The sequence below is a fragment of the Ranitomeya variabilis genome, chromosome 8 (assembly GCF_051348905.1).
Source record: "Ranitomeya variabilis isolate aRanVar5 chromosome 8, aRanVar5.hap1, whole genome shotgun sequence".
NCBI lineage: Eukaryota > Metazoa > Chordata > Amphibia > Anura > Dendrobatidae > Ranitomeya > Ranitomeya variabilis.
Window position 1 is genome coordinate 59,227,009 of NC_135239.1, and position 17,338 is coordinate 59,244,346.

General features: G+C 42.6%; 1 protein-coding gene across 1 annotated transcript in view; it reads right to left on the reverse strand.

The window, feature by feature from the left end:
- The window catches only part of LRRC8D (leucine rich repeat containing 8 VRAC subunit D), an 86,699-nt gene extending 71,531 nt beyond the window's left edge, over positions 1-15,168 (reverse strand). The window contains exon 1 of the mRNA XM_077277714.1: positions 14,858-15,168. The gene's annotated coding sequence lies outside the window, so the exon portion shown is untranslated. The remainder of the gene's footprint in view (positions 1-14,857) is intronic.
- Between the last annotated feature and the right edge of the window lie 2,170 nt (positions 15,169-17,338).

Below are 17,338 nucleotides of genomic sequence, written 5' to 3' on the forward strand. Positions count from 1 at the left end.
GCACCAGAAATGTAATCCACACGAAAATCCCTATAGAGACAGAAGCACACATTCATGTTTTCTGGTCCGAGAATGGACACAACCCAAGTCTATGAGACTGCTGAGTTTGGAACAGGACATCCATGGCTGGTCCATGCGTTGCGGTCCGTACCAAAACTGCAAAACATGGATCAACTGAAAACCTAAACTGTCCACAGATATTAGATGATGATCAATCAAAATGAACCGTTCCCATTACATCGACATACAGTTGTCATATTGTCACAACCATTTATTCCTTATATTGACTGCCAACAATAATTAATGTTATTGCCCTTGTGTTTCTGTGGAATTATTATCACAAATTCTTTCAGTCTAATTCTGAGGACTTTGCATATAATATAAATGTGACATTACATGTACTCTGCTTTCTATGGACCTTGGAAAGATAAAATTAAGGAAATTCTGTTTCTAAAGGAAACTTGATATCTACTACATGTCCAGTAATATGAAAGAATGTAAATAGATGCATCAAAGATTAGAAAAAAATTCGGAATACAAAACATAATACATAGCAGATTATAAGACAAATACATTGAGAAGTTAGCCACGTAAAATGCATTATAATTTCTGAGTTCTCATTTAGCTTATTGACAAATCTGACGGTAACTACTCCTACAACTAATTGTATATTTCCTGAAAGGTCTAGCAGGTTTAAAGATCCCTGTACACATTAGATAAAGGCAAGGGCCACACGGCAACTTTGGCAACAATAAAAAGCTGCTGCAGCGCAATACAATAGAATGGGGTCGCACTGCAACCCCCCAGAGCTGAGGGTACTACAACTGTGACAAGCAATATGTCTAACCACTGTTGGCGACCTTCAGGGAAGATGCTGGACGGAGTGTATATCTCTCCCAGAAAGTTAAGCTGGACGATATATTAAAAGCTGGGTAGTACTGATTGGTGCAGCAGCTCAGGTGCTGAGCTGTTTAATTTATGATAGTTCCTGGCCGGGTTTTATTGGAGTGATGAGGAGGATTTAGTGGTGGCACTTATCACTCCTACTCCCGCTTCAGTATGGGTAGTAATGGTTGGTGCAGGGCCGTTTTATTTATGATAGTTCTATGCCGGGTTTTATTGGAGAGATGAGGATTTAGTGGTGGGACTCATCACTCCTACTCCCGCTTCAGTACGGGTAATGCTGGTTGGTGCAGCACCGTTTCATTTATGATAGTTCTGGGCCAGATTTTATTGGTGCGATGAGAAGGATTTAGTGGTGGGACTCATCACTTCCACTCTCGCTCCAGTATGAGTAGTACGTGTGGCTTAGCCAGCTCAGCTGAGAGAGGTCTCTCATTACAGACGCAGAAAAGGCTGAAGAAAAGCCCCAGAGGGGGACACAGCCTCTGAACTGATAAAATGTGTTCCCGTGGAGGATATTTACAGTGATTAAATGTGCTAAATGATGAGTGGCTGGAGAGTCAAGCCCTACATATATCCCTGGTAGCGTGAGTCAGACATATGGTGTGTTATTTAGCGCCTAGCCGGGCAAGTCTTTGTTGTTTTGGTTTCTTTATTGTTTGTTACATTTTGGGTGAAACATTCTCTGTGTATGGAGTGTGTCCGCCTATGTCACTGCCACGATGCCCTACAACGCTCTAGCGCGTTACACCATGTCGTCATTTCAAATTAAATCGGATGTTTTCGATTTTTTTCATCCAAAAGTCAGATGAAAGTTCTTTCATTCAAATAAACTTTATTTATCCATGAACCATTTTTCAATGCAATAATATTCCAGGAAATGTAGAAATGTATTTGTTGCCTTGTGTCACTTAATGTGTGTGACCAGGTGGAACGACTATAACTGGCAATATGGACTAAAATGAAATGTAAATGGCTGTGTTGGCATTGTGATTGTTCAATCAGCAAAATACTTGAATCTAATTTGTGTGTGGGGCCTTCAGTCTCTTTACATACACTACATTCATCAGATGTAGTTGTGCAGTTTCACTGCCATGGAATTACAGTCTGATGGGAAGATGGGTCAAATTATCATCTAGAAGCATTCACTACTCCTTAGACCACCATACACATTAGATATCTATTGACTGAATGATCGTTCAGCCGACGATTATCTCCCCAGACTCCTCCATACACGGGGCAATCGGATCAGCTTGTGTCCTCTAAGAGAGCCACTGCCAGACATCCACCTCCCATAGAACAAAAGGAGTGACTGACCATCGGACATCTAACAAGTCAGAACCTTGTACCCTCCCTGTCATCACATGTTGGAGAAGTGTCGAGAGACCCCATACACGTCACACTGTTGGCTGATGCCGCCGATATCCACAGGTTTGGGCATCTTTAATATTTAGGGAGCACCTACCTTACTTATACACCATCAGTAGCTGTTGGCTGAACGGGGAAAGTGGGTAGGCTCCATTACACATGGTTAACGTAATACATTTGTGAAACCACTTGCATTAAAGCTGAAGGTCTGCACTTCAATCACATCTTCATGGCAAAGTTTCAAATCCATTGTATAGTGTACAGAGACTTAAATTCTAAAAATTATTTCTCTATCCCAATTCTTCTGGACCCAACTGTATATTATATTATCACTGAATGGGGAAAGTCGGGACTGGTTAAACATTTCAGTTGTGAGAGCCAGAGTTGCCTCGTAGACCAGCAGCGCTGTCACTGTCTGTTACCAGTAAAAAGGCAAAGGAAAAAAAATCTAAGAACATAACAAGTAAAAGAAAAAAAATGGTAATGGTAGGGAATGGCATGAATTACAAAATGCACAAAAGTGTATAAGGCGGAGGATTCGGATAAGACTTTACCATCCACAGGCACGGTGCACCATGGCAGCCGTTACATAGCACATGCCGGCATGGAGCTGAAGTCGCTGTCCTGCCCTTGAACTCTATGTAGATCAACTATATAGCCCCAATATAACTCCAGACAGAAGGATAATTTTTAGGCAAATGATACATTCAATGAATACTCGTGTATATGCTACTATACAGCAAGTTGCCATCATATCACTCCACTTTTGGTGTATAACTCTTACCCTGAACACAGAAAAATATGCGAAATCAGATTAACATCTGCAGAATACCGATCATAATTTTCATTGACCAAAGTTATACTTTGAAGGGGTTATATGACGCTACAAGGGTCTGCTTTTCTTTTTACAGATCTGTCCAATTCATTGCCCAATGTCAAGACCTGCACAATGAAAACAATCAGATCCTTTCTTTCCTAAATCCCTTTGCTGGCACTAAATATTTCATTTTTGTATTCTCACCTCACTCTTATTTTTGCATTTCCAAAAATAAGAAGGAAAACCGATAAGTAAATGTACGCAGTGCGACTGGTAAACATCATTAAAACTTGGCAATGAATGCAGGTTACAAAAGAGTATACAGTTCATCCACTGTCGATGTCACAGGCTGGCAACACTGGCATTAGTAACTCACAATGACATTAACAGGTAGGACAGGTCTAAGTCAAAGCACCAGTCACACAACAGCTTCTACATCAGCCTGCGTACAAAAGCCAGGCATACAGAAATAGGAGAGAATCAATGAGAAACTGCAGCAGCTATTGCCTTCTTGAAGGGGTTATCCGGGACTCTGCTTATTTTTTTGCTAAGGGGCTAAGATCTTACATACAGATTCTGCAGGTATCGCCAAATCTGGGTAAATACTTGGCTATTTAGCTGGCTGGCTATTATGAGACCTTCCCAGTTGTAGCTGTAAGTTCAGTGGTGTGTTTGCTACGTGCTCTGTATTCTGATACTGTGATCTTTGTTGCTGGACCTTGGATTTGCCTTTTTGCCTACCAGTTTTTATAACCCCTTTTTGCCTTGACATATGCTAACATTGGTTTCCTGACCCCGGACTTTGCCTTTGGCTATATTTTCTCTTTGCCTATGACATACCCTCCTGGCATTTGACCTTGGACTCCTTGACTTCTCTGCCTCATGGCTTGTCCATGAGAAGTGACTCAGTGCCATATTAACCCTATATCTGAAGGTTAATTGCGTTATCTGATGTGACAGGTTCCCTTTAAGAGTGTACTGCTTCAGCTTCTAAAATCTAACTTTATTCACAGTACTCAAGTGTTCAATGGTGAAGGTAGCCTATGTACAGTGGTATTAATGCACACAATATTGAAGAGCACCTTGAAAGGAACGCCCCCCTCCCCCACAAACTGCATATATGGGCATGGAGGTCTGAAAAATGTAAATCCGTTGACACCTTTATATTTTCTATCTGTTGCTGCATTCCCCATGTAATTAGTGTTTTCATTCAAATGCGAATGAGGCATTCAGTGCCTTGAGCATGAGGGAGCACATGCCCAGCCGCTGCCTCTGGAAGTTCTTTTATAGCCCAGTACCAGCCTCTTTAGCTTGATTGATAACTATCTGTGTGACATCAGGACAGGAAATCCAACAGTGAGCTATCAATCAAACTAAAGAAGCTGGTGCTACACCCTCCGGAGGCAGAAGCTCCTTATGTGCTTACCTGGGTCCAGAGCACTTAACTCCTCATTTGCATATGAGTGAAAGCACCAATTACTCAGTAAAGCAGCAACACATAAAATATATAAAGGTGTAGATAGATTTACATTTTAAGGACCTACATGATCAAACATGCAGTTTGAAGGGGGGATTGATCTTAGTGACATATTTTCTTTTAAGTGGCAGATTTGTTTCAAATATTATCAGCGTGGGTAAAAGGGCCTTAAAGGGGTTGTTTAGTAATAATTTATGAGCTCTGTATAGAATAGGCCATTAATGTGGGATCGGTGGGGTCTGACAAGTGACCCTATCTGATTAGCTGATATCTGTTCCAATGTACAGGGCAGGACACTGTAGCCCACTGCAATGTCTACTGGTAGCCCTTGGGTATGGTACGTTATTTCATTCACCTGAAGTATGTGCATCTGAAAAAAAGCATGGTCAGACAAACACATTAAGCAGCACACCTATATGAAAAGTTAAACCAAAAAAGGTCATTTAAACATTAACTTCCTATTGCAAAAAAAAAAAAAAAGACTTAACCCGAGTACAGAATGTGCACATAATCATTAGCCCTCTGCAGAAGCCCACACTGTGGCGTAAAGAAAAAGCTATAAAAATGCTGAATACAACTTAATCGGTGAGCCGGTATATGGGAAAGGCGACTGCAGATAAAACATTTAGCTCTTAACCATGCGGAAAGGTCACATCTTTTAGTGGAACATAATTCAAGGTTTCATCCCAGATTTTTCGCTTTGGTGCTTTTAGAAATCGGCTGAACACAGACATTATAAACCATTTTGTCAGGCTGCTGTTCTTGTAGAGAATCACAGTTTTTTTGTGTTACAAGTATTATTTATATGTTCACTAAGTTATATTTTATATGATGCAGAAAGTGGAATAATGTGGCAGGTTTATTCATGCTGTTAAGGGAAAAGTTGCTGTTAAAGTTTAAATTTTATCTTTTTTTTAGGAAACTGACCTATTGTTTGGAACAGTTTTTGTGTTAAATGTTTTTTTTCTTTCACACATTGTTGGTAATATTTTATTTTCCATGTCACATTCGTTATAAAAAAAAAATAAAAAATAGAAACTTATTTTTTCAGGAAATGCACATGTACATTAGCCGCAATGAACACTCTGACTCTATCTTTTGTATTGAAGCATCTAATGAGCGTGTGCAAAGATCATTATGAAGTACGGGTGAACAGGGTCAGCTGTGACATTACATATTGTGATTGATGGATCCTGTGTTAACACAGTGTTGTCTGTCATTGTAAACCTGCCTCTGATAAGAAAACTGCTGTAAACTCTAAACAGGAAACTGTAAAAATTGCAAATTTAGTATTTCAAAATAAAGATAGTAATATGAAAAAAAAAATCTGAAAATGGTTAAAAATATATCTTTGTATCATGCTAGTCAATAGAAAGAAAAACAAGCTTGCTATTTGTTATCATCTTTTCAGCTAACCATTAAAAGGTATTAACCACGAAGGACTCTTTTGACCATCTTTCTAAAAATTCCTGTAACGTAAAAACCTGATTTAAACGATAGGTAATTTTCTGATCACACATTCCAGTAAAGTGTCTCATGGTTCATGGTAATTGTCTGTTATGCCTAAGAATTATAATGATGGACATTTGACACACAGCGGTAGCAATGCCGATTCCCTGTAGTAGCCATTTTAAAAGTCAAAACTTTCATTAATGGCCCCATAACATGACATAGATCTCCTGCACCTCTTTTAGGATCTTCATTAGTGGTGAGCAAACGTGCTCGGATAAGGTGTTATCTGAGCATGCTCAGGTGCTAGCCCAGTGTCTTCGACATGCTTGAAAAATATGTTGGAGTCCCTGCTGCTGGCTGTTTGACAGCTGTAACACATGCAGCCGCAGGGACTCGAACATAATATCCAAGCATGATCCAACAGCACCTTACCAGAGCACATTTGCTCATCGCTAATCTTCATATGCCATGTTTTTTACTTACGAAACAAAGATAAATTTGACCCATTGGTGCAGATTTATCCAACTGCATCATTTTAACGCTTAGAAAAACACAAAAAAATATTGATCCTGATTCATCAAGTAGTTTAAAACAATTTTATACAATAAAACTAGTGGAAAGGGTGCAAAAAAATTTTTGGGAACACCTCGTAATTGCACAGAAATGCACTACTTTTGCCATTTTTATGCCAGCCCTGCCATCTTTTTGAAAAGCAAGTGAAGCTTAGCCAGGAAGAGGCATGGTGGAGTACGGCCGACAAATTCACCATAATGTACACCAAGAAACTCTATCTAACTGGTGTACATTTCTTGAGGAGCGGAACTGAAAGGTGAGACAAATTCATTGCTCTTTCTGGGGTCTTTGGTCCAGTGGGCGGTCCTATCAGTGACTGTCAGCTTTCTATGTACAATACACAGCTTTCAGTCACTGATAGGACCGCCCACTGGACTGAATATCCCAGAATGAGCAGAGGATTAAATGAGTAAAACACAGAATATACTGAATCTTTTCTCACAAAGCTATATATCTATCTGCTCAGCTCCCCTGCTCTATAACATGGTGCCTGCAGAGTGGACGGCATTTTCCTGGTGACCGGTTCCCTTTAAAGTCCTTAAATCTCCTTTCTCTAGATATTGAAACGAACATAGATTTATGCAGCAAATTTATGGCTGTCAAACTGACCTTAGAAAACCCAATGCAGAGACAATTAAATGAAGATTAGTAAAGTATATTTTACGAGGCCGGGATATGAGCAAGTTTTATTCATTGGCCATATGACAATATAATTCCTACCATATGCCTACGCACATTTCAGATCTATGTTTAATCATTTAGTATAATTAATGAGCTACATCATCAAAAACAGAAAAATAATTGAGTAGAATTCTCACCACAAATACTGATTCACATTTATAATGGTGAAAGGATTAACACCGCCGGGATGTCCAGATATCCATGGTGGTCCCCGCAGCTCTACTTTCACCTTTCTCAACATTTTTCTGAGCTCCCATAAAAGTGAATGGAGGCAGTAGCGCATGTGCAGCCCCCTCCTCATTCATAGCGGCATAAGAAGGGGTCAAGATAGATGTGTGTCCTATGGTTCGCAAATATATTTTTGTAACATTCTAAGGCTATGCTATAAATGTCAGATATCGAAATATCTCTTTATTAAATTATACCGATTTGATGAATGTGGGACATTGAAGCCAATGATGAGGATGTACCAAATTCAGAGCAGTCTACTATAGCATCCTGCATGTAGAAACACCATCAATAAAAACTTCCCATAGTATTCAGTACAAGTTAATGCAACATACGGTATTAGCCAAAAAGGGCCTACTTGTCATCTGAGAGTTCTCCAAGCCTAATTTTAATGGGAACTTTCTCAGTCTCTCCATCTCTACTACTGTAAGGGTACTGTCACACTCTGCAACTTTCCAACGATCACGACCAGCGATACGACCTGGCCGTGATCGTTGGAAAGTCGTTGTGTGGTCGCTAGGGAGCTGTCACACAGACCGCTCTCCAGCGACCAACGATGCCGAGGGCCCTGGGTAACCAGGGTAAACATCGGGTTACTAAGCGCAGGGCCGCGCTTAGTAACCCGATGTTTACCCTGGTTACCATCGTAAAAGTAAAAAAAAAAAAACAGTACATACTCACATTCCGGTGTCCGTCAGGTCCCTCGCAGTCTGCTTCCCGCACTGACTGAGTGCCGCCGTAAAGTGAAAGCAGATCACAGCGGTGACGTCACCGCTGTGCTCTGCTTACTTTCCGGCCGGCAGTCAGTCAGAGCGGGAAGCAGACTGCGTGGGACCTGACGGACACCGGAATGTGAGTATGTACTGTTTGTTTTTTTTTACTTTTATGATGGTAACCAGGGTAAACATCGGGTTACTAAGCGCGGCCCTGCGCTTAGTAACCCGATGTTTACCCTGGTTACAAGCGAACGCATCGTTGGATCGGTGTCACACACACCGATCCAACGGTGACAGCGGGAGATCCAGCGACGAAAGAAAGTTCCAAACGATCTGCTACGACGTACAATTCTCAGCAGGGTCCCTGATCGCTGCTGCGTGTCAGACACAGCGATAGCGTATGGATATCGCTGGAACGTCACGGATCGTACCGTCGTAGCGACAAAAGTGCCACTGTGTGACAGTACCCTTAGTGAGACCCTGGAAGAGAATGATAGTTTCCAGTGTGATAGCAAACTTTACAATGGTTGTACACATGAACAGAACAATGCTGCATTGTCCTTTCCTTCACACCACTTAGGTCGCTTTCTGGCCTTTACTGGCCGGCTGATATTAGCTATGTGCCACTGTGTACCAACTTCACAATGGGTAAAGCATGGGCAGTAATTTCACATTCAATTTATATTTAAAAAAATGTGCAGGGAGTGGATTATATAAATAAACAATAGTTTAAACAATATTTTAATTTAAATGTTTAAAAAAAAAACACTTTTAGTTAAGGGAAATAACATAGGAAATAGTCTTAATCTGTCTTATTAGTAACATGCAAAAAGAAGACCTTTTAACTGTTCTAGAAAAATCCAGCTGCAGTTAATGCGGTTAGTGTGGACAGACATCGGCAGAAAAGGTCGCACAGCAGCTGCTTCCAGATGGAAGTGAAAACCTTACATCATCAGGTTATCGCTGTATAGAATGCTCTCGGTTCCTTTAATCAGATAGTTTTACCGAGTTTCCTTAACACAAAGTTCTTTGATTTTTGGAATCTGATAATCAAATATTGACTCCAAACAGGAGGTGATAAAATGTAACAAGTAAACATAATAATAATAATAATAATAATAATAATAACAACGGATGTAACAAAAAGCAACTATGTAATTGACTATTCCGCAAGGTGAAAAACCGAATATTATAATTATAGCATTTACCAACAATCCACAGGCATTTCCCATGTGGGGCAATCATTATTATGATACTATCCATAGGCATAACATGACCACGTGTATTGTGTTATCCTGCAAACATCTCACTACGTAAAGGTATCGGCTTTCACTTCAATGCCTTCTTTGCATCCTAATTAATTTATCCTATTAAGGCTAAGTTCACACTGGGCGTTTTTGCAGCGTTTTTTTTCATGCAAGTTTTCAGCTGCATTTTACAGTACCAGCAAAGTCTATGAGATTTCAGAAATCTCATGCACACACTGTCATGCCGCCACAATGCAGGTAAATGCAAGCTCCACTAGGTGGCAATAGAGTGGAGGAAGGACTGCACACAGCAAGACCAGACCTTCAATGCAGCGGCGAGGCCATCACCAGGTGGCAGCGGAATAGTCAAAACAAGCCGGGTCGATATAAGGCTGTAGTGCAGTACAAAAGGAATAAGCAAACACAGAGTCAACAACAAGCCAAATGGTCAGTACAGGTCAGGAGCAGATATGCCAAAGACAAGAGACAAAACCACAGGTCAGGGTCCAAGCCAAGTCCAAACCAGAGAGTCAATACACAGAAGGGGAACACTGAGTCAGGAAGGGAAGAGGGGAGAAACAGACACAGGTTCAGTAAGCAAGCAGCAGGACAAATCAGGGCAAACGGAGACAGCTACACATGCCATAGGCAGAAACATCACCCACCAGGCGGACGCGCTTCCACACAACTCCACCAAAACTGTGAGGTTTTGATAAAGACCCGCTGGGGTCGAAACGTTACCCGAATTGAATAGTCCGCCACCCATTTACCTCCTAAAAAAGCACCTGGTGATGTTTATTATATATGTTAATAAAGAAACTACACAGTTTGCTGAACTTTCAACCAATTGAGTGCGGCTGATTTTTCCTATACATAGGCAGAAACTATAACTGACATGGTCTGCAGGACACAGCGGAGATAAATAGCAAAGCCGAGACCAGACTGATGCCGGGAAAGTTAATCCCTGGCATGACCAGACCAGAAAGAGGGGAATACAGGACTCAAAACCCAGTCTGGATCATGACACACACATTGTTTTTTGCAATCAGGATTTTGTGCTTTACATGTTTTTTTGCACAATGGAGCATGTCACTTCCTTCAGTGTTTTTCACCCATTGAAATGAATGGGTGGTGAAAAAACACTGAAAAAATGCACCAAAAACGCAGGTATCAGGTTTTGCTGTGGTTTTTGTGCCAAAACCTAATTTTATAGAGTAGGACTTTATCATCATGCACAAAAGACAAATCTAGCATGCCAAAAACTCCACAAAAATGCAAAAAAAAACAAAAAAAATGCTTTTTTTCTGCAGCTTCTTTCCTGTCAAGAGATCAGGTTTAGCTGCAGAAAAAATGCCTAGTGTGACCTTACCCTAATGGAGTTTTCCAGACTCTGGACAAGCTTTTGCAGTCACTCTATGTGACTGCGATTACTGTATTGCGACAATATTCAATGCACACCCTCTATTTCCAGTGAGAGTCGGTGGCGACATGATGGCAAGTTTGCTATTTGCATACTTCAGGTCACGTGCTCAATAGAACAGTGAGGGAAGCAGATGAAAGTCTAATTGGCATGTGACCGAAACATGCAAATCGCATACCTGCGCCAACTTGCGCTTTGAATATAGAGCAATTGTGACAATATGCGCATTGAACCCTGTGACAACTTGACAATCTGCATGGCTGCAGAAATGTATCCTAGAAAATTCCTTTAAAGCTCATGAAAGTAACAGAAGGGGTCTCTCAGAGAGATCTTGTTTTAGAGGACTGCTGGTGTCGGTGCATTACAAGGATTAATATAAAAAAAATATATAAAAATGGATTTAAAATAAACTTCATTAACACACCTTGACCTTATAATCAAAGTAATAACAAAAAATAAATACCAAAATGAGCTGATTGTCTTCTATAACCAAAGCTGGCTGACTTCAGAGATGTTGATGGCCTTTATCTGAAGAAGTTACATCAATCACCTTGTTACAAAGAATTCTCACGTGTCAGATTTGTTGCAGAATTTTCTACAAAATCAATTCAACTCCATGAACTTAGATAAATAAGGTTGTTTCGGTGGCAAGCACTTCTATTTCTACAAGTTAGAAGATGGATTCGACTGTTGCAGAAATTTCTGTAAAATGCAAAATGTTTGCCTTTAGGCTAAGATCACACGTGTTTGGTAAAGATTTTATGTGCGGATTTCTAAACTGAAATGAGCAGTATTACTGCATGTGAAACCTACGCATATTTTACGCACTTATTTATGTGCTTTTGTGCACCTTTTACTGTTGTGGATTTTGGGTCCCCATTGAAATGAAAGAGTAAAATCTTCACCAAAAGGTGCGTTTCTGCAACAGAATTGACTATGGATTTCAAAAATGCAACGCAGGTAGAATTGGTGCAAAGTGATTGGCCGATGGACAAGAGCCCCGAGAGCCATCCCTTACTTGATAACATCTGCGGCTCATCTTTAGCCTGTGCATGCCCAATGATGACATCGCGCCAGGTTAGCTATTCTAAAGAAGAGCCACGGATGCTGGCCGGTAAGATGTGGTTCTCATGGCTTCCATCCTTGGCCAAGGTTTAGTGTCATGGCCGATGGACCGGGTCGGGCGAATCAATTCATACCAACTCTAAAAACAAGTCAGTTTAAGCTCAAATTCTGCACAAAAAAATGCAGCAAGTGGATGCGATTAAGTTAAAACTCAGTAAATGCTGTGGAAAATCTGCATCCAAATATGCAGCATGTGAACCGATAAGTGGATGTCCGGTCTGAGGATAGGTCAGCAATAGAAGATCAGTAGGGGTCCGACACCGTGCACTCCCACCAATCAGCTGGTTCCAGTAGCACAAAAAACAGGTTCACAGGCAGAACATTTTGGAGGCAGATTTTCCGCATATAAAGGATACGGCATCAATATTCTCTGAGTGGACAACCTCATTAAAAAAACATCCAAGTCTGACTGTATTCGAGTTACAATAGCACACAACCCGAACTTGGGTTCTCCTTGAGACCAAAAATCCAAATAGGTTGGATTTTGTGATAGTCACACGCAGTCGCCGCTGGTCGCAGGCTGCAATGCTGCCAAATTTGCAATTAGTGAAGTTTCAACGCCATACTACAATCCTCATGTAGCCCTCGCCTTACAGTTGGAGGTACAGAGTGGCATGAGGCGCTGGTAGTCTTTCATTTTTCAAGAACACGCAATTATGCACTGAAGGATTTTAACAGATCTCTCTGCACCTCCACAACGTTTAACCTCAAAAATGTCAGAGCTGCTAAAGAAAGAGGAAACGAGATTAACTTGCTCTATGCCAGATAAGACACTACAAATTCTGCAACTAAAAGTAATACATTAACTGTGTCACAGTGTAAAAAAAATGAGACCAGCGTGTGCTCTCTCAGTCCACTATAGTAAGTCTGGATAGCAACTATCCTCCAAAAGAATCTCAATGAAGGTCATTTTTAAAAGGGAAATTTCTGCTCCTGCAAAAAATTTCAAGGACCTGTATCCCCTTAGCAGCCCGCCCACATTTACATGCGCTCCTGTATGTGGGAGAGATGACCGAGACAGCTGCTGGACAAATGATTGACCGAACGATGGTCTATGGGGGGTTCTAGAGACATAGGCATAGTGTACCATATCTATGGTGGACCATGTATGCAGCTGGTGGCCAAAGCCTAGTGGCCACACAATTTCAACCAAAATTATGTAGCCCTTGCGGGTGAGCTGAATTTCAGCCGTATGTGGCCAGCCCCCCATTATGGTCTCAGTCTACAGCAGGGGTCCCCAACCTGTGGCTCCGGAGCCACATGTGACTCACTGGCCCCTTATGTGTGGCTCGCAGCCGTCTACTCAAGTGAGTGCCACTCTCAGCTGTATCGGCATACACTACTCCTTGTGAAGGGGGCACTGAAGGGACATTACACTTTAGAAGGGGCACTGAGTTCATTATTACTTTAAAAAGGGGCATTCAGGGCATTATCAATTTCAAAGAACGCACTAGCGACATGGAATTACTACTTTATAATGGGGTACTTGGGCGATTATTACTTTATATGGGGACACTTGGCACTACTTTATAAAAGGGCATAAATGGCACAAGTATATGGGGGCTTAGGCCATTATAACTTTATGAGACGGCACTGGGGCATTTTTACTTTATAAAGGGGCATTTGAAGTGTTATTACTTTATAGGGGGGAATTATATCTTTCAAGGAGGCTCCTACTATTGGGGATACGGACCATCTCTCAGAGCTGAATGTGACTCTCAAGGCGAGAAAGGTCGGGGACCCCCCGGCTCTAAGGGATGAAAGTGTAAAATTGGCAAGATCTTGTATTTCAGCATGGCTTTTATTAACCTCTTGTTCACACCCTTGCAGATAACCACATGCGTATACAGAGAATTAGCTGCCTGGCGTCATATACACGGTAATTAATAATTGCTATTAATTATCACATTACAGGCAGAAGCTTCCTATATACCTATGGGAGGAAGGGAGCCATGAGCCATATGTCTTCTCTCCCAGGAGACTAAACCAGTATACAGCAAATCACATCCGGTGATGGATTCCCGTTATCACCCGAGGGAAGGAACAACGGATGATAAGAACGTGCCGTAGCGGAGCACCTGATGGAGGAGGCTTCAGGGGATGACATGGGCCATATTAACCACTTTAACAAGACTTTTTACATATTGGCGAAGACCCTTGTGAAGATTCAGTGCTCGCGGCTGATGCAACATATCCATCAATGTCACAAGCTGCTGCTTAGTTTGGCCTGGAGCTTGTTCCACGGCGTGAGACATTAATCTTCAGGTCTGAGATATTTTACGATAATCTGGGGTCCCATGGTGGGCTGGCACCTCAAGTCATTATGAAGTGCCCCATGCAAGCTACCAGGGGAAATATGATGAATTTGGGTGCATTTCATGGTTCATCTATGGGTATGACGCCGACTGTGTATATAGGGACAGACATCACCATGGACCGAGGATTCTGACTTTTATGTGCCGAGGATTCTGACTTTTTAGGACCGAGGATTCTGACTTTTTAGGACCAGCTATGGGGTCCAGTGCGGCTCAGTAACATGCAGGTAGCACATGCCAGCCTTTTTTGCGCCATACACTCCTGCAGATGCCATCTCCAGTAAGATAAGTGCATACATAGCAATAGTCCTTATACTGTATGGAGTCCCAGTGGCACTGACAGAAAACCAGTCTGTACCGGCACTCGCCACCATTGCCTCTGCTCCACGCCTGCTGGGGTGAAGTCCAACCATAAATGTGCTATGTGGGATTATAGGCAGCCATGCTGTAGCTCCCACCACAGTGCCCAGGTGACAATGCGGCCCCCGAGGCCAGGAAGGGGTTAAGGCGACCGTGCGCAGCGCGTCCCTCTCACCTGAGCTGCGGGCGCTCCCCTTCCTCCTCCGCCGCCGCTGCCTCTGTCACAGCCACACGCTCCGGGCACAGGGCGGCATGAGGCGCAGACGCCAGCCGCCGACACATAGACACGGCCGGCCGTGTGCTCAGCTGCTTCCTGCTGGAGGTTGTGAGTGCGAGGAGCCCGGCCAGGCTGCACGGGAGGACGGGAGAGGAGGCGGGGAGACATTGCATAACAGCCTCCTCGCCATTTGTCATCAGCATCTTGGGGGCCATTCTCCTCGTGTCCCCCTCCAGCCCCGGCAGGTGGACGTCAGACAGCGGGCTGCACATTGCACGCCACCCCTGACGGGAGCAGTCACAGCAGGACAAAAATCTGAGCAATACAAAAAAAAAACAACAACCCAGGGACTTGTATAATGTGTCACTATATAGGTACAAAGCCAAAATGGTGCCCGGTAATGGCCAGCACTGGGGCACCAAGCAGGTCATAGGGGGCAAAGCTAGGGGAGAGTCACAGGTGCTCCATAATCCAAGGCAGAATTGTGGCATTTACGCCTTTTTTTGTCTAGTTTTGCGCCTCTGTTTTTTATTTGCGGTTATGTTTTCCTTGGTGGGGTGGAGTTTGGGGTTTCCAGATGTTTTATGCTGGGGTCACACAATCGTTTTCTCTCATCCAAGAAAATGGTTACAATTATGTGATCCGATGTTCTCAGATGTGGAGAATAAAAAAAAAAGTTTCTCCATTCTGTCCGTCATCTGAGTGAGGTCCCATTTTTTCAAGGGACCCATAGACTTGAATAGGTGACTGTCATCCGATTATTGGAGGCAATGTATGCTGCGATTTTTGTTCTTGGACCCCCTCGGTTTGAGGAAAAAATTCAGACATGTGCACAACCTCATTGAATAACCTGGAGACTGGTGCTTTCCGTCAAAATGACAGATAGAACTCATATGAATTATTCCAGTCCCTCTCTCACCATCAATCCTTCCCCCGCATTTGAATGTCCGCCTCCTGTAGGCGTACACTCCCGAAAAAAAGTGCACGGCAGAGCTCACGTTCGCTCTGCCGTCACCATTGCAGTCTATTGGCCCAGTCAGATTCCGTTTTGAGGGGGAATTTGGACATATGCCCTGACGGGGACACAGAACACAAAGTGAAAGCATCCTTACGCACACCGTTTGAGAGAGGAATCCACCTGGACACCACTTCAGTTAAACGGTCAATGGATAGGGCATGACTGCAGATGTAGTGCTGATTGACAGCTGGCTCCCTGCAGTTAGGCCGCTGGATGTTAATCAGCATGATGTCGACTGATGCTTCATCAACATAGCAGAGCGGAAAAGAAGCATCTAGTATGCCAACGTAACGTCAGTGGAAACCGCTGGGTCTCCAGAAGGTGCGGTCTATGACCACTCTGTACCTGCAGAGATGGGCACAGTGAAAAATATTGGCGATATAGTTTCATGTCAATCATTTGTATCCTATCTCGCATAGGATTATAAAAACCCCTTCAGAGTGCAGCTGTAAGAGAACACTTAGCGCTGGGGGGTGTCAAGCCTCAAAAGGCTGAGTGTGACAGATCTCCAACCTTGAGAAATTCAGCTCAGAGTGGGACAAAGACTTACTTGCAATATAGAGTCATGTTGAAGCTGCTAGAGAACATACTAGAAACATAATTCTATAAGGAGTTATGGAGATACTATATGTCCTAGCCATACATCGTGCACATTTTCAAAATCTCTGGAATGGACCAAACGCCTCCCAGGATCTTGATTCATTGTAACACCCCGGGGAGGGGAGAGAGATACATAGAATGGCTATTAGGAACCAGATAGAAAAATGTGTTCATTCTCAATGAGTAGCAGGGGCCCGGCCAGATCTGATGGCATCAAAACCGCCTCCCTCGGACTGTCCATTAAAGAGTTATGATGACTCATCTTAGGTTTTGGAGTTTTTAGCTGCTAAAAGCAAAGGGAAGGGATTTAGGATCATCCCAAAGGGCAGGAGAGTAGTGACCCAAAGGGGATAAAGGCTAGTGTAAGGTCATGTGGTCTCTCTCTCTGTTATGCATGCAGTACACTTCGAAAGGGGAATCACGTCAAGTAACGTGCTGTGAAGGACCTAGGAGCCAGCTGGCAGCCCATGCCCCCTGTGGCCCAGCACACAGATGGTCGAAGGCCGTTAATTAACATGATGATGATTCATCTTATATCTTTTGCTTATATATTTTGTCCTACCGCTATTGTATATGCATATCTGACAATTGTATATGTATAACCATCGTGTATATAGTGCATTGTCTAGTGTGACTTTAAGGCAATTAAATATATTATTTAACCATGGGCTGCTCTTTTATCTCGTTCAATGAATCCACATGTCCGTTTCATGGTTTAACTTTCCATGCTACCTGGACTAGTTTCTGGCCAGATATAATCCCGTTAATGGACCTGGCTTATATCTAATGAGGAACTGGTGGCAGTTCTACCAGGCTGGCAT